The sequence below is a fragment of the Coregonus lavaretus genome (assembly GCF_964263955.1).
Source record: "Coregonus lavaretus genome assembly, chromosome: 9".
NCBI classification, from domain to species: domain Eukaryota; kingdom Metazoa; phylum Chordata; class Actinopteri; order Salmoniformes; family Salmonidae; genus Coregonus; species Coregonus lavaretus.
In genome coordinates, this window is record NC_139996.1 from 49,742,508 (window position 1) to 49,761,544 (window position 19,037).

Sequence of the window (19,037 nt, forward strand, 5' to 3'; positions counted from 1 at the left end):
CTGGTAGGTGGACACCTTTATACATTCATAAACACACGATACAGTGAGCTCCAAAAGTATTGGGACAGTGACACATTTTTGTTGTTGTTTTGGCTGTACTCCAGCACTTTGGATTTGAAATGATACGATGACTACAGTGAGGGAAAAAAGTATTTGATCCCCTGCTGATTTTGTACGTTTGCCCACTGACAAAGAAATGATCCGTCTATAATTTTAATGGTAGGTTTATTTGACAGAATAATAACAAAATAATCCAGAAAAACGCATGTCAAAAATGTTATAAATTGATTTGCATTTTAATGAGGGAAATATGTATTTGACCCCCTCTCAATCAGAAAGATTTATGGCTCCCAGGTGTCTTTTATACAGGTAATGAGCTGAGATTAGGAGCACACTCTTAAAGGGAGTGCTCCTAATCGCAGCTTGTTACCTGTATAAAAGACACCTGTCCACAGAAGCAATCAATCAGATTCCAAAGTCTCCACCATGGCCAAGACCATAGAGCTCTCCAAGGATGTCAGGGACAAGATTGTAGAACTACACAAGGCTGGAATGGGCTACAAGACCATCGCCAAGCAGCTTGGTGAGAAGGTGACAACAGTTGGTGTGATTATTTGCAAATGGAAGAAACACAAAAGTACTGTCAATCTCCCTCGGCCTGGGGCTCCATGCAAGATCTCACCTCGTGGAGTTGCAATGATCATGAGAACGGTGAGGAATCAGCCCAGAACTACACGGAAGGATCTTGTCAATGATCTCAAGGCAGCTGGGACCATAGTCACCTAGGAAACAATTGGTAACACACTACACCGTGAAGGACTGAAATCCTGCAGCGCCCGCAAGGTCCCCCTGCTCAAGAAAGCACATATACAGGCCCGTCTGAAGTTTGCCAATGAACATCTGAATGATTCAGAGGAGAACTGGGTGAAAGTGTTGTGGTCAGATGAGACCAAAATCGAGCTCTTTGCCATCAACTCAACTCGCCGTGTTTGGAGGAGGAGGAATGCTGCCTATGACCCCAAGAACACCATCCCCACCGTCAAACATGGAGGTGGAAACATTATGCTTTGGGGGTGTTTTTCTGCTAAGGGGACAGGACAACTTCACTGCATCAAAGGGACGATGGACGGGGCCATGTACCGTCAAATCTTGGGTGAGAACCTCCTTCACTCAGCCAGGGCATTGAAAATGGGTCGTGGATGGGTATTCCAGCATGACAATGACCCAAAACACACGGCCAAGGCAACAAAGGAGTGGCTCAAGAAGAAGCACATTAAGGTCCTGGAGTGGCCTAGCCAGTCTCCAGACCTTAATCCCATAGAAAATCTGTGGAGGGAGCTGAAGGTTCGAGTTGCCAAACATCAGCCTCGAAACCTTAATGACTTGGAGAAGATCTGCAAAGAGGAGTGGAACAAAATCCCTCCTGAGATGTGTGCAAACCTGGTGGCCAACTACAAGAAACGTCTGACCTCTGTGATTGCCAACAAGGGTTTTGCCACCAAGTACTAAGTCATGTTTTGCAGAGGGGTCAAATACTTATTTCCCTCATTAAAATGCAAATCAATTTATAAAATTTTTGACATGCGTTCTTCTGTATTTTTTTTTTGTTATTCTGTCTCTCACTGTTCAAATAAACCTACCATTAAAATTATAGACTGATCATGTCTTTGTCAGTGGGCAAACGTACATAATCAGCAGGGGATCAAATACTTTTTTCCCTCACTGTATGAGGGTATTTTCATCCATATCGGGTGAACCGTTTAGAAATTATAGCACTTTTTGTACATAGCCAGCCTGTAATTGAAATTGATTTTTATTTGGATTTCATGTAATGTACATACACAAAATAGTCCAAATTGGTGAAGTGAAATGAAAAAAATTACTTGTTTCAAAAAATTATAAAAAATAAATAACGGAAAAGTGGTGCGTGCATATGTATTCACCCCCTTTGCTATGAAGCCCCTAAATAAGATCTGGTGGAACCAATTAACTTCAGAAGTCACATAATTAGTTAATTATTGTGCAATCTAAGTGTCACATGATCTCAGTATATATACACCTGTTCTGAAAGGCCCCAGAGTCTGCAACACTACTAAGCAAGGAGCACCACCAAGCAAGCGGCACCATGAAGACCAAGGAGCTCTCCAAACAGGTCAGGGACAAAGTTGTGGAGAAGTACAGATCAGGGTTGGATTATAAAAAAATATTCGAAACTTTGAACATCCCACGGAGCACCATTAAATCCAAATATGAAAAAATGTATGCACACGCTCTGGATAAGAGCGCCTGCTAAATGACTAAAATCGAAATTATAATTTTTTTTGAAAGAAAATAGCACCACAACAAACCTGCCAAGAGAGGGCCACCCACCAAAACTCACAGACCAGGCAAGGAGGGCATTAATCAGAGAGGCAACAAAGAGACCAAAGATAACCCTGAAGGAGCTGCAAAGCTCCACAGCGGAGATTGGAGTATCTGTCCATAGGACCACTTTAAGCCGTACACTCCACAGAGCTGGGCTTTACGGAAGAGTGGCCAGAAAAAAGCCATTGCTTCAAGAAAAAAATAAGCCAAAAGGCATGTGGGAGACTCCCCAAACATATGGAAGAAGGTTCTCTAGTCAGATGAAACTCAAATTTAGCTTTTTGGCCATCAAAGAAAGCGCTATGTCTGGCGCAAACCCAACACCTCTCATCACCCCGAGAACACCATCCCCACAGTGAAGCATGGTGGTAGCAGCATCATGCTGCGGGGATGTTTTTTATCAGCAGGGTCTGGGAAACTGGTCAGAATTGAAGGAATGATGGATGGTGCTAAATACAGGGAAATTCTTGAGGGGAAGCCTATTTCAGTCTTCCAGAGATTTGAGACTGGGACGGAGGTTCACCTTCCAGCAGGACAATTTTTTATTTTTTTATTTTATTTCACCTTTATTTAACCAGGTAAGCCAGTTGAGAACAAGTTCTCATTTACAACTGCGACCTGGCCAAGATAAAGCAAAGCAGTGCGATTACAAACAACAACAACACAGAGTTACATATGGAATAAACAAAACGTACAGTCAATAACACAATAGAAAATCTATATACAGTGTGTGCAAATCTAGTATGTTATGGAGGTAAGGCAATAAATAGGCCATAGTGCAAAATAATTACAATTTAGTATTAACACTGGAGTGATAGATGTGCAGAAGATGATGTGCAAATAGAGATACTGGGGTGCAAATGAGCAAAATAAATAACAATGTAAATAACAATATGGGGATGAGGTAGTTGGGTGGGCTAATTACAGATGGGCTGTGTACACGTGCAGTGATAGGTAAGCTGCTCTGACAACTGATGCTTAAAGTTAGTGAGGGAGATAAGTGTCTCCAGCTTCAGAGATTTTTGCAGTTCGTTCCAGTCATTTGCAGCAGAGAACTGGAAGGAATGGCAGCCAAAGGAGGTGTTGGCTTTGGGGATGACCAGTGAGATATACCTGCTGGAACACATACTATGGGTGGGTGTTGCTATGGTGACCAATGATCTAAGATAAGGCTGGGATTTGCCTAGAAGTGATTTATAGATGACCTGGAGCCAGTGGGTTTGTTGACCAATATGTAGTGAGGGCCAGCCAACGAGAGCGTACAGGTCACAATGGTGGGTAGTATATGGGGCTTTGGTGACAAAACGGATGGCACTGTGATAGACTACATCCAATTTGCTGAGTAGAGTGTTGGAAGCTATTTTGTAAATGACATCGCCGAAGTCAAGGATCGGTAGGATATGTTTAGCAGCATGAGTGAAGGAGGCTTTGTTGCGAAATAGGAAGCCGATTCTAGATTTCACTTTGGATTGGAGATGCTTAATGTGAGTCTGGAAGGAGAGTTTACGGTCTAACCAGACACCTAGGTATTTGTAGTTGTCCACATATTCTAAGTCAGACCCGCCGAGAGTAGTGATTCTAGTCGGGCGGGTGGGTGCAAGCAGTGTTCAATTGAAGAGCATGCATTTAGTTTTACTAGCGTTTAAGAGCAGTTGGAGGCCACGGAAGGAGTGTTGTATGGCATTGAAGCTCGTTTTGAGGTTTGTTAACACAGTGTCCAATGAAGGGCCAGATGTACACAAAATGGTGTTGTCTGCGTAGAGGTGGATCTGAGAGTCACCAGCAGCAAGAGCGACATCATTGATATACACAGAGAATAGAGTTGGCCAGAGAATTGAACCCTGTGGCACACTCATAGAGACTGCCAGAGGTCCAGACAACAGCCCCTCCGATTTGACACATTGAACTCTATCTGAGAAGTAGTTGGTGAACCAGGCGAGGCAGTCATTTGAGAAACCAAGGCTAAGAATGCGGTGATTGACAGAGTCAAAAGCCTTGGCCAGGTCGATGAAGATGGCTGCACAGTACTGTCTTTTATCGATCGCGGTTATTATATTGTTTAGGACCTTGAGCGTGGCTGAGGTGCACCCATGACCAGCTCGGAAACCAGATTGCATAGCGGAGAAGGTACGGTGGGATTTGAAATGGTCAGTGATCTGTTTGTTAACTTGGCTTTCAAATACTTTCGAAAGGCAGGGCAGGATGGATATAGGTCTGTAACAGTTTGGATCTAGAGTGTCACCCCCTTTGAAGAGGGGGATGACCACGGCAGCTTTCCAATCTCTGGGGATCTCAGATGATGCGAAAGAGAGGTTGAACAGGCTAGTAATAGGGGTTGCGACAATTTTGGTGACTAATTTTAGAAAGAAAGGGTCCAGATTGTCTAGCCCAGCTGATTTGTAGGGGTCCAGATTTAGCAGCTCTTTCAGGACATCAGCTATCTGAATTTGGGTGAAGGAGAAGCGGGGTGGGCATGGGCAAGTTGCAGCGGAGGGTGCAGAGCTGGTGGCTGGGGTAGGGGTAGCCAGGTGGAAAGCATGGTCAGCCGTAGCAAAATGCTTATTGAAATTCTCGATTATTGTAGATTTATCAGTGGTGACAGTGTTTCCTAGCCTCAGTGCAGTGGGTAGCTGGGAGGAGGTGCTCTTATTCTCCATGGACTTTACAGTGTCCCAAAACATTTTGGAGTTAGTGCTACAGGATGCACATTTCTGTTTGAAAAAGCTAGCCTTTGCTTTCCTAACTGATTGTGTATATTGGTTCCTGACTTCCCTGAAAAGTTGCATATCGTGGGGGCTGTTCGATGCTAATGCAGTATGCCACAGGATGTTTTTGTGCTGGTCAAGGGCAGTCAAGTCTGAGGAGAGCCAGGGGCTATATCTGTTCTTAGTTCTGAATTTTTTGAATGGGGCATGCTTATTTAAGATTGAGAGGAAAGCACTTTTGAAGAACATCCAGGCATCCTCTACTGACGGAATGAGGTCAATATCCATCCAGGATACCCGGGCCAGGTCAATTAGAAAGGCCTGCTCACTGAAGTGTTTTAGGGAGCGTTTGACAGTGATGAGGGGTGGTTGTTTGACCTCGGACCCATTACGGACACAGGCAATGAGGCAGTGATCGCTGAGAAGATAGCGGAGGTGTATTTAGAGGGTAAATTAGTCAGGATGATATCTATGAGGGTGCCCATGTGAGGGTGCCCATGACAATGACCCTAAGCATACTGCTAAAGCAACACTCTGTGGTTTAAGGGGAAACATTTAAATGTCTTGGAATGGCCTAGTCAAAGCCCAAACCTCAATCCAAATGAGAATCTGTGGTATGACTTAAAGATTGCTGTACACCAGCGGAACCCATCCAACTTGAAGGAGTTGGAGTAGTTTGCCTTGAAGAATGGGCAAAGATCCCAGTGGCTAGATGTGCCAAGCTTATAGAGACATACCCCAAGAGACTTGCAGCTGTAATTGCTGCAAAAGGTGACTCTACAAACTATTGACTTTGGGGGGGGGGGGGGGGGGGTGGCGGTGAATAGTTATGCACGCTCAAGATTTCTGTTTTTTTGTCTTATTTCTTGTTTGTTTCACGTAAAAAAATATTATGCATCTTCAAAGTGGAAGGCATGTTGTGTAAATCAAGTTATACAAACCCCAAAAAATCTATTTTAATTCCAGGTTGTAAGGCAACAAAATAGGAAAAATGCCAAGGGGCTGAATACTTTCGCAAGCCACTGTAAGTGAATTTGTCGCAAACTCTTTGGTCCCCTAAAATGGGGGGACTATGTACAGAAAGTGCTGTAATTTATAAACGGTTCACCTGATGTGGATGAAAATACCCTCAAATTAAAGCTGACAGTCTCCACTTTAACATCACCGTCATTTTATCATTTCAAATCCAAAGTGCTGGAGTACAGAGCCAAAACAACAAAACGTGTGTCACTGTCCCAATACTTTTAGAGCTCACTGTATATAACAGAAACACTCACATGTGCAGAAACAGACAAGCATACACACTCTCCCTCTCCATATCCTCCCTCACTCTCTTTACCCCTATCTCTCTCTTTCTCTCTCTCACTCTCTTTCTTTCAGAGCATGAGCAGGAAATATAGAATGTAAGTCCCAGGTGGTGGCGCTTGTCAGCTGTGTTTGCTATCTGTCTGATCATATTAAGACGCTGGAAGCAGCGCTCTCCCAGGCCCCTAGTTCTGAACCCCTCCAGTCCTGTTAGACACACAAACATGCACGTACAGTGAGGGAAAAAAGTATTTGATCCCCTGCTGATTTTGTACGTTTGCCCACTGACAGACATGATCAGTTCATAATTTTAATGGTAGGTTTATTTGAACAGTGAGAGACAGAATAACAAAAAAAAAATCCAGAAAAACACGTCAAAAATGTTATAAATTGATTTGCATTTTAATGAGGGAAATAAGTATTTGACCCCTCTGGAAAACATGACTTAGTACTTGTTGCCAAAACCCTTGTTGGCAATCACAGAGGTCAGACATTTCTTGTAGTTGGCCACCAGGTTTGCACACATCTCAGGAGGGATTTTGTTCCACTCTTCTTTGCAGATCTTCTCCAAGTCATTAAGGTTTCGAGGCTGACGTTTGGCAACTCGAACCTTCAGCTCCCTCCACAGATTTTCTATGGGATTAAGGTCTGGAGACTGGCTAGGCCACTCCAGGACCTTAATGTGCTTCTTCTTGAGCCACTCCTTTGTTGCCTTGGCCGTATGTTTGGGGTCATTATCATGCTGCAATACCCATCCACGACCCATTTTCAATGCCCTGGCTGAGGGAAGGAGGTTCTCACCCAAGATTTGACGGTACATGGCCCTGTCCATCGTCCCTTTGATGCGGTGAAGTTGTGCTGTCCCATTAGCAGAAAAACACCCCCAAAGCATAATGTTTCCACCTCCATGTTTGACGGTGGGGATGGTGTTCTTGGGGTCATAGGCAGCATTCCTCCTCCTCCAAACACGGCGAGTTGAGTTGATGCCAAAGAGCTTGATTTTGGTCTCATCTGACCACAACACTTTCACCCAGTTCTCCTCTGAATCATTCAGATGTTCATTGGCAAACTTCAGACTGCCCTGTATATGTGCTTTCTTGAGCAGGGGGACCTTGCGGGCGCTGCAGGATTTCAGTCCTTCACGGCGTAGTGTGTTACCAATTGTTTTCTTGGTGACTATGGTCCCAGCTGCCTTGAGATCATTGCCAAGATCCTCCCGTGTAGTTCTGGGCTTATTCCTCACCGTTCTCATGATCATTGCAACTCCACGAGGTGAGATCTTGCATGGAGCCCCAGGCCGAGGGAGATTGACAGTGTTTTTGTGTTTCTTCCATTTGCGAATAATCGCACCAACTGTTGTCACCTTCTCACCAAGCTGCTTGGCGATGGTCTTGTAGCCTATTCCAGCCTTGTGTAGGTCTACAATCTTGTCCCTGACATCCCTGGAGAGCTCTTTGGTCTTGGCCATGGTGGAGAGTTTGGAATCTGATTGATTGATTGCTTCTGTGGACAGGTGTCTTTTATACAGGTAACAAGCTGAGATTAGGAGCACTCCCTTTAAGAGTGTACTCCTAATCTCAGCTCGTTACCTGTATAAAAGACACCTGGGAGCCAGAAATCTTTCTGATTGAGAGGGGGTCAAATACTTATTTCCATCATTAAAATGCAAATCAATTTATAACATTTTTGACATGCGTTTTTCTGGATTTTTGTTGTTGTTATTCTGTCTCTCACTGTTCAAATAAACCTACCATTAAAATTATAGACTGATCATTTCTTTGTCAGTGGGCAAATGTACAAAATCAGCAGGGGATCAAATACTTTTTTCCCTCACTGTACGTGCGCACGCATATGTATTTGTTATTTAACCTTTATTTTAACCGGGAGTCATATTGAGATCAAGGTCTCTTTTACAAATGAGCCCTGCAGAACTATTGCACATGGGTGTGGACACACACACCCACACACACACACACTTAGCAGGAGTCCTCTCAGCCCCGTAGTGTCAGCCCAAGACAGCACAGAACAACATTGCATTTAATAATAATGACTGTTTTTCCTGGAGACAGTGTTCAAACACGACTACGCCAACAGTTGGAATATAACGCTCTCGAACGTTCCTCGTTGCCTAGGGGAACAAGGCAACACCCACAGATTGCTCATTAATGGGTATAGTGAAAGAGCGAAATGGGTTGGCTGGCGAGCAAAAACATATGTTTGTGGCCACAGCAACAAGCTGGCTTTATTAGTTCCATCACAGTGTGCTCTGATGAATAATGGGGGGAGCAGGTTGCCGGTGACCTAAAATGTCCACCAATTTGTCACTGCTGCTTATTGCCCTGGAACTCGGCAACTGTCTTCGTGCCCTTGTGTGAGGTTCTGTGGGACCTGACAACAAGGCAGCATGGTCTAAAGGTGAAAAGGTCATACGTTATCCAATAGAGACGCAGGAAAGACAGCTGCAGAAAAAAATACAAAACAATACTGAAAAATACATTAAATTACATGATTTTACAAGGTGACACTATCCCACTACATGTGATTTTGAATGAACAACGGAAACACTGGAAAAATTACTGACACTATCATAACATCTATAGAGCCGTCAGAAAGTATTCATACACCTTGACTTATTCCACATTTTGTTGTGTTACAGCCTGAATTCAAAATTGATTAAATTGACATTTTTCAACCATTTTTCACAATACCCCATAATGACAGTGATTTTTCTGTTGTTGACATTTTTGCAAATGTATTGAAAATGAAATACAGAAATATCTAATTTACATAAGTATTCACACCCCTGAGTCAATATATATTAGAATCACCTTTGGCAGCGATTACAGCTGCCCAACCCTGTTCCTGGAGAGCTACCGTCCTTTAGGTTTTTGCTCCAACACTAATCTAGCACACCTGATTCTAATAATTAGCAAATTAGCAGGTTGATAAGACGAATCAGGTTAGTAACACCTGGGGTTGGAGCGAAAACCTACAGGAGGGTAGCTCTCCGGGAACAGGGTTGGGCAACCCTGCTCTAAGAGCTATATTTGCACATTATTCCATAAAAAATTCTTCAAGCTCTGTCAAATTGGTTGTTGATAATTACTAGACAGCCATTTACAAGTCTTGCCATAGATTTCCAAGCTGATTTAAGTCTGAACTGTAACTCGGCGACTCAGGAACAATCAATGTCATCTTGGTAAGCAACTCCAGTGTATATTTGGCCTTTTGTTTAAGGTTATTGTCCTACTAAAAGGTGAATTTGTCTCCCTGTGTCTGTTAAAAAACAGACTGAACCAGGTTTTCCTCTAGGATTTTGCCTGTGCTTAGCTCTATTCCGGTTCTTTTTATCCTAAAAAACTACCTAGTCCTTGCCGATGACAAGCATACCCATAACATGATGCATGCTTGAAAATATAAAGCTTTGTATTCAACATAAAGTTTATTTCTGTTGCAGTTTTACTTTAGTGCCTTATTGCAAACAGGATGCATGTTTTGGAATATTTGTATTCTGTACAGGCTTCCTTCTTTTTACTCTGTCATTTCGGTCAGCATTGTGGAGTAAATACAAAAAAAAAACATCATATCTGGCCCTGTGCCCTCTCTGAATCGTGGCATTGAACGCTTTAGCAGGATTCGTGCTCTTCACAACTGGCTACATGATTATTGCAGCTCAATGGGTGTAACATTTGTTGACATTTTCGATACCTTTTGGAAACAAAACACGTTTTATAAGGAGGATGGGATCCACCCAAATAATTTCACAGCATTATAAGGCTGCGTTGAGACAATTACTTATCAATGACCCAACCAGCTCAGCTAATCCCTACCATTGTGACGCAGAGTTGTCATAATGCTTCAGTAAATGTACATTACAGCAGGGGCGTCGGTAGACACAATATAAGTAACCTAATTTATGTCCCTCTAACTGCCCTGAATGCCTCTGCTGATCCTACAGCTATTGCATGCAGTAATCATGTGCCTAAGAACCAGATTTATACTGTTAGCACTGAGCCGGTGTGGCCTTGGACGAAGTCCACTGTGTGCAGCTCACCCTGCACTAACATAAAGAACATGAGCACATCTACTGCTGCTAAGCTTCCCAGTAAAGCAATAAAAACAAGTAAGCATCCCAGAAGAAAAGTGCTCAAAATAGCCCACGTTAACATACGTAGCTTAAGGTTAATTAAATCAATAATTTGCTAGTAACAGATTACATTAATATTCTGAAACTCACTTAGATAATACCTTTGATGATACAGTGGTAGCAATACAAGGTTATATTTTATTTTTTATTTATTTATTTAACCTTTATTTAACCAGGAAGGGCTCATTGAGATTTAAAATCTATTTTTCAAGAGCGTCCTGGCCAAGATAGGCAGCACCAAGTCATTACAAAAAATTACAGACAGACAACATGAAAAACTACAAGTAATCTAGTAAAAACCATTCATGAATTCACAAGAGTATAACAATATCAAAAACAGCAAATTAAAAACATTGACAGGTCAGGGAATCAGCCTCAAAATCCTTCATCAGAGATTTAAAAACACCAATCGGGACAAGTTCTTCCAGTTTAAAATTATTTTGTAAGGTGTTCCAAGACGATGGCGCAGAGTACATAAAATACCTTTTACCAAATTCAGTTCGGACATTTGGAACAGTTAGCAGGATAAAGTCCAGTGAACGAAGAGAGTACCCACCACATTTCTGAACAATAAAAATGCCCAAATAAAAAGGTAGAAAACCCAAAATGGCTTTGTAAATAAAAGTATACCAGTGACTGAGCCTACGAGTGACTAGAGAAGGCCAGCCAACCCTGGTATACAAAGTACAGTGGTGCGTAAGGGTTTTGCAGTTTAAAATAAATCTCAAAGTACCATGATAAAGAGTGTCAATTGATCTCAAACACTGAGCGGAAGCATTCATATATAAAATATCCCCATAGTCTAGTAAAGGCATAAATGTAGCTGATACTAGCCTCCTTCTGGCTTCAAAAGAAAAACAGGCCTTATTCCTAAAATAAAATCCCAATTTCAGCTTCAATTTTTTTTGTAAGTTGTTGAATATGCAATTTAAAAGAGAGGCCGTCATCAATTAGAATTCCAAGATATTTATATGAGGTTACAACCTCAATCTCCTTGCCCTGACAGGTAGTAACAGGTGAAAGGTTCAGAGGTCTATTTCTTGCATTAGAAAACACCATTAGTTTAGTTTTGTCAGTATTGAGGATAAGCTTCAATTGACACAAGGTATGTTGAACAGTATAAAAAGCAGTTTGCAAGTTCTGGAAAGCTTTTGTAAGAGATGAGGCACAACAGTAAATAACAGTATCATCAGCATAAAAATGAAGTTGTGCATTTTGGACATTTTTGTCTAAATCATTAATATAAATAGTGAATAAGAGAGGACCAAGTACAGAGCCCTGGGGCACACCATTCAGGACAGACAATTTAACAGACATAAGCCCATCAAATTGAGTGCACTGAGTTCTATCAGACAGATAGTTAGCAAACCATGCAACTGCATGCTCCGACAGACCTACACTCAACAATCTCTGCCTTAGTATAGCATGATCAACTGTATCAAAAGCCTTAGAGAGATCAATAAAAAGTGAGACACAGTGCTGTTTTTTGTCAAGGGCTTCAGTGATATCATTTAAAACCTTCATGGCTGCTGTAATTGTGCTATGCTTCTTCCTGAAGCCCGATTGATACATTGAAAAAATAGAGTTAGTAAATAAAAACTCTTTTAGCTGTTCACTTACAAGGGTTTCAAGTATTTTCACCAGGGGTGACAGCTTTGAGATTGGCCTATAATTATTTAAAAGAGTTGGATCTCCCCCTTTTAAAAGTGGTAGGACAAATGCTGATTTCCAGATCTTTGGAATTTCATTACATTCCAGGGTTAGATTGAACAGATATGTAAGTGGTTCAGCTATGAAATCAGCTGCCAGATTTAAAAAGCAGGGATCCAAAAGATCAGGACCTGCAGGCTTTCTTTGATCTAAGGATTTCAGGGCTTTATGTACCACCTGCACTGAGAATGGCAGAAAACTAAAAGTTTGACCAGCTCTCACTGGTTCATCCACACAGGGTTGTACAGAGACAGAGGACACTGGTTCATCCACACAGGGTTGTACAGAGACAGAGGACACTGAATCAAACAGCCTACCAGATGATACAAAGTGCTCATTGAAACAATTCAGCATTTCAGTTTTGTCATATATAGCAACAGAGTCCTTCAAAACACATGACGGTAATTCATTAACATTACTGTTACCAGACATAGACTTAATAGCATTCCAAAACTTTCTAGGGTCATTCAGGTTATCAGTGGTAACAGACATAAAATATTCAGACTTGGCCTTCCTGAGAAGAAAAGAACACTTGTTTCTTAACTGCCTAAAAATAAGCCAATCAGCATCAGAACAAGATTTCCTTGCTTTAGCCCAGGCTAGATTACGGTCGTGAATAATACAAGACAGCTCAGAAGAAAACCATGGATTATCCCGCCCTTTAACCCTGAACCTGCGGAATGGTGCATGTTTGTTTACTATTTGGAAAAAACCATCATGAAAGAATATCCAGGCAGTTTCCACATCAGGGATAAGCTCAATCTTGCTCCAGTCAAAATAAAACAAATCATGAAAGAAAGCCTGCTCATTAAAACACTTCAAATTTCTCTTACGAATAAAACGTGGATTTGTCTTTGGAACCTTAGTATTTCTAACAGCAACAACAGCACAATGGTCACTTAAATCATTACAAAAAACACCAACCGCAGAATATTTATGTGGAACATTTGTCAATATCAAATCAATCAGGGTAGATTTATCAGGGCATTTAAGATTTGGGCGAGTGGGTGAATTAATCAACTGGGTAAGATTCATAGAATTACAAAACATTTTTAAATCATCAGACACCGGCTTTAACCAACACCAGTTGAGATCACCAATCAAGATCATTTCACTGTAAAGAAGTTTAGACATAAGGTGCGTCAAAGAAGAAAATGCATCACCAAGAGCAGAGGGGGGTCTATAACAGCCAATCACAGTTATAGAGAGGCCCTTTGAAACCTCAATATTCAAAGCAAGAAATTCCAACTGTTTACAAATAGTTTCAGACTTTGCCACACTTACATGGAATTTAGATTTTACATATATAGCCACACCCCCACCTTTCTTAACCCGATCTGCACGATAAACATTGTAACCACTTATACAAATATCCTTATCAAAAATAGACTTGCTGAGCCAGGTTTCCGAAAACACAATTACATCAGCATCAGTTGATTTAGCCCAAATCCTAACCCCATCAATTTTTGACAACAGGCTGCGTACATTTAAATGAAAAATACCAAAACCAGATCTTGATTTAAAATCAGAGGGGGTTTGGAGACATTGCATATCAGGGCCAGGGTTAGGTTGCACGTTACCTGATATCAACAACAGAAGAATAACTAGGCACCTCTGTTTAATAACCTTGCACGGCTTCTCTTTTTTAAGAGACCTACTGCAAGCGAATTCTACAAGTGAGTTTCCAGACAATACAAAACAGTCATTTAAAACCATTAGACTTTGGTAGTGACACAAATTCGTACTGTTCACATCATGCCACAAATGCATCGGCACTTGGACGAGTGGACCGAGTGAAAAAGAGCGAGTTCCTGCAGACAAAATGTCTAATGGACGCGAGAGTACATTGTCAGATGTACTCACCCTGCGACAATGTTCGTTTTCTCCAGAGTTCAATAAAGTCAGTGCACAAAGCAATACCACGTAAATTGTCATTTTCTCTGACCAAAAAACAAGAGGCCAACGAAGGTAAGTGGAGAGAGGGACAGCGTGTATGTGAGTCAATGTGAGTGTTTGCGCGTGTGAGTAGATTGGGTAACGGGTTGAGCTGCCACTGACAGCCAGGCGAAGAGTAAGGAGCAGCTCGGACAAGACACTCCGCGGACTAACGAGGAACTCAGGCCAGCCAGAGATAGGGTTACTTTGGTAAACTTCAAGTAATGAAGTTCCGAGTTGAGGAGGACCCGTGATCTTTACACCAGCAAAAATAAAATAGTTTGCACTACGCAACAACGAAGTTACGCAACCATAAATAAATAGATTATTAGTAGGTTAAAATGTACTAGTCACAAACAAACGACTTGACATGCTGCCATCTTGGATTTGCTGTCGACAGCCTGGCTATAAGGGGTAAATAAATATAACATTTACAGAAAATATAGAAATGCCAACGGTGGGGGTGTTGCTGTTTATATTCAGAACCACATTCCTGTGAAGATCTCATGTTAAATACTGTTGAAGTACATTTACATTTTAGTCATTTAGCAGACACTCTTATCCAGAGTGACTTACAGTTAGTGAGTGCATACTTTTATTTTTCTTTTTCATACTGGCCCCCCGTGGGAATCAAACCCACAACCCTGGCGTTGCAAGCGACATGCCCTACCAACTGAGCTACACGGGGCCCATAAGTCATATGGCTACAGGTTCATCTGCCTCACCTAAAGCCAATTCTGGTGGGAAGCTGCTATAGACCACCAAGTGCTAACAGTCAGTATCTGGATAACATGTGTGAAATGCTTGATAATGTATGTAATACTCAATAGAGAGGTATACTTTCTGGGTGATTTAAATATTGACTGGCTTTCATCAGGCTGCCCACTCAAGAGAAAGCTTCAAACTGTAACCGGTGCCTGCAACCTGGTTCAGGTTATTAGTCAACCTACCAAGGTAGTTACAAACAGTACAGGAATTAAATAATGTATTGATCATATCTTTACTAATGCTGCAGAGATTTGTTTGAAAGCAGTATCCAAATCCATTGGATGTAGTGATCACAATATAGTCGCTACAGTGGGGAGAACAAGTATTTGATACACTGCCGATTTTGCAGGTTTTCCTACTTATAAAGCATGTAGAGGTCTGTAATTTTTATCATAGGTACACTTCAACTGTGAGAGACGGAATCTAAAACAAAAATCCAGAAAATAACATTGTATGATTTTTAAGTAATTAATTTGCATTTTATTGCATGACATAAGTATTTGATCACCTACCAATCAGTAAGAATTCCGGCTCTCACAGACCTGTTAGTTTTTCTTTAAGAAGCCCTCCTGTTCTCCACTCATTACCTGTATTAACTGCACCTGTTTGAACTCGTTACCTGTATAAAAGACACCTGTCCACACACTCAATCAAACAGACTCCAACCTCTCCACAATGGCCAAGACCAGAGAGCTGTGTAAGGACATCAGGGATAAAATTGTAGACCTGCACAAGGCTGGGATAGGCTACAGGACAATAGGCAAGCAGCTTGGTGAGAAGGCAACAACTGTTGGCGCAATTATTAGAAAATGGAAGAAGTTCAAGATGACGGTCAATCACCCTCGGTCTGGGGCTCCATGCAAGATCTCACCTCATGGGGCATCAATGATCATGAGGAAGGTGAGGGATCAGCCCAGAACTACACGGCAGGACCTGGTCAATGACCTGAAGAGAGCTGGGACCACAGTCTCAAAGAAAACCATTAGTAACACACTACACCGTCATGGATTAAAATCCTGCAGCGCACGCAAGATCTCCCTGCTCAAGCCAGCGCATGTCCAGGTCCAGACCGAGGGTGGCAGTGTATCAAATACTTGTTCTCCCCACTGTATATCTAGGAAAACCTAAGTTCCAAAGGTTGGGCCTAATATTGTGTATAAGAGTATATACAATACAATAAGTCTTGTAGTGATTATTATGTTGTTGATGTAAAGAATATATGTTGGTCCATGGTGTGTAATGAGGAGCAAACAGACACTGCACTTGACACATTTAGGAAATTGCTTATTCCAGTTACTAATAAGCATGCACCCATTAAGAAAATGACTGTAAAAACTGTTAAATCCCCGTGGATTGATGAGGAATTGTATGGTTGATAGGGATGAGGCAAGAGGAACGGCAAATAAGTCTGGCTGCACAACCGGTTGGTAAACATATTGCAAATTGAGAAATCATGTGACTAAACTGAATAAAAAGAAGAATAAACTACACTATGAAACAAAGATAGATGACATAAAGAATGATAGTAAAAAGCTTTGGAGCACCTTAAATTAAATTTAGGAAAAAAAGGCAAACTCAGCATTCATTGAATCAGATGGCTCATTCATCACTAAACCAACTGATATTGCCAACTACTTTAATGTTTTTTTCATTGGCAAGACTAGCAAACTTAGGCATGACATGCCAGCAACAAACGCTGACACTACACATCCAAGTATATCCGACCAAATAATGAAAGACAAGCATTGTAATTTAGAATTCCGTAAAGTGAGTGTGGAAGAGGTGAAAAAATTATTGTTGTCTATCAACAATGACAAGCCACTGGGGTCTGACAACTTGGATGGAAAAATACTGAGGATAATACTGACGATATTGCCACTCCTATTTGCCATATTTTCAATTTAAGCCTACTAGAATGTGTGTGCCCCCACTTGGAGGGAAGCAAAAGTCATTCCGCTACCCAAGAATAGTAAAGCCCCCTTTACTGGCTCAAATAGCCGACCAATTAGCCTGTTACCAACCCTTAGTAAACTATTGGAAAAAATTGTGTTTGACCAGATACAATGCTATTTTACAGTTTACAACTTTCAGCATGCTTATAGAGAAGGACATTCAACAAGCACAGCACTTACACAAATGACTGATGATTGGCTGAGAGAAATTGATGATAAAAAGATTGCGGGGGCTGTTTTGTTAGACTTCAGTGCTGCTTTTGACATTATCGATCATAGTCTGCTGCTGGAAAAACTTATGTGTTATGGCTTTACTGCACCTACCATATTGTGGATACAGAGTTACAGTTGAAGTCGGAAGTTTACATACACCTTAGCCAAATATATTTAAACTCAGTTTTTCACAATTACTGAAATTTAATCCTAGTAAAAATACCCTGTCTTAGGTCAGTTAGAATCACCACTTTATTTTAAGAATGTGAAATGTCAGCACAATAGCAGAGAGAATTATTTATTTCAGCTTTTATTTATTTCATCACATTCCCAGTGGGTCAGAAGTTTACATACACTCAATAAGTATTTGTAGCATTGCCTTTACATTGTTTATCTTGGGTCCAACGTTTCAGGTAGCCTTCCACAAGCTTCCTACAATAAGTTGGGTGAATTTTGGCCCATTCCTCCTGACAGAGCTGGTGTAACGGAGTCAGGTTTGTAGGCCTCCTTGCTTGCACACGCTTTTTCAGTTCTGACCACACATTTTCTATAGGATTGAGGTCAGGGCTTTGTGATGGCCACTCCAATACCTTGACTTTGTTGTCCTTAAGCCATTTTGCCACAACTTTGGAAGTATGCTTGGGGTCATTGTCCATTTGGAAGACCCATTTGCGAACAAGCTTTAACTTCCTGACTGATGTCTTGAGATGTTGCTTCAATATATCCACATAATTTTCATTCCTCATGATGCCATCTATTTTGTGAAGTGCACCAGTCCCTCCTGCAGCAAAGCACCCCCACAGCATGATGCTGCCACCCCCGTGCTTCACGGTTGGGATGGTGTTCTTCGGCTCACAAGCCCTCCCCCCTTTTTCCTCCAAATATAATGATGGACATTATGGCCAAACAGTTCTATTTTTGTTTCATCAGACCAGAGGACATTTCTCCAAAAAGTACGATCTTTGTCCCCATGTGCAGATGCAAACCATAGTCTGGCTTTTTTATGGCGGTTTTGGAGCAGTGGCTTCTTTCTTGTTGAGCGGCCTTTCAGGTTATGTCGATATAGGACTTGTTTTACTGTGGATATAGATACTTTTGTACCTGTTTCCTCCAGCATCTTCACAAGGTCCTTTGCTGTTGTTCTGGGATTGATTTGCACTTTTCACATCAAAGTACGTTCATCTCTAGGAGACAGAACGCGTCTCCTTCCTGAGCGGTATGACGGCTGCGTGGTACTATTGTTTGTACAGATGAACGTGGTTCCTTCAGGCGTTTGGAAATTGCTCCCAAGGATGAACCAGACTTGTGGAGGTCTGCGTTTGTTTTTCTAAGGTCTTGGCTGATTTCTTTTCATTTTCCCAAGATGTCAAGCAAAGAGGCACTGAGTTTGAAGGTAGGCCTTGAAATATATCCACAGGTACACCTCCAATTGACTCAAATAATGTAAATTAGCCTATCAGAAGCTTCTAAACCCATGACATCATTGTCTGGAATTTTCCAAGCTGTTTAAAGGCACAGTCAACTTAGTGTATGTAAACTTCTGACCCACTGGAATTGTGATACAGTGAATTATAAGTGAAATAATCTGTCTGTAAACAATTGTTGGAAAAATTACTTGTGTCATGCACAAAGTAGATGTCCTAACCGACTTGCCAAAACTATAGTTTGTTAACAATAAATTTATGGAGTGGTTGAAAAATGAATTTGAATGACTCCAACCTAAGTGTATGTAAACTTCCGACTTCAACTGTACCTGTCTAACAGAACACAGAGGGTGATCTTTAATGGAAGTCTCTTCAACATAATCCAGGTAGAATCAGGAATTCCCCAGGGCAGCTGTCTAGGCCCATTACTTTTTTAAATCTTCACTAATGACATGCCACTGGCTTTGAGTAAAGCCAGAGTGTCTATGTATGCGGATAACTCAACACTATACAT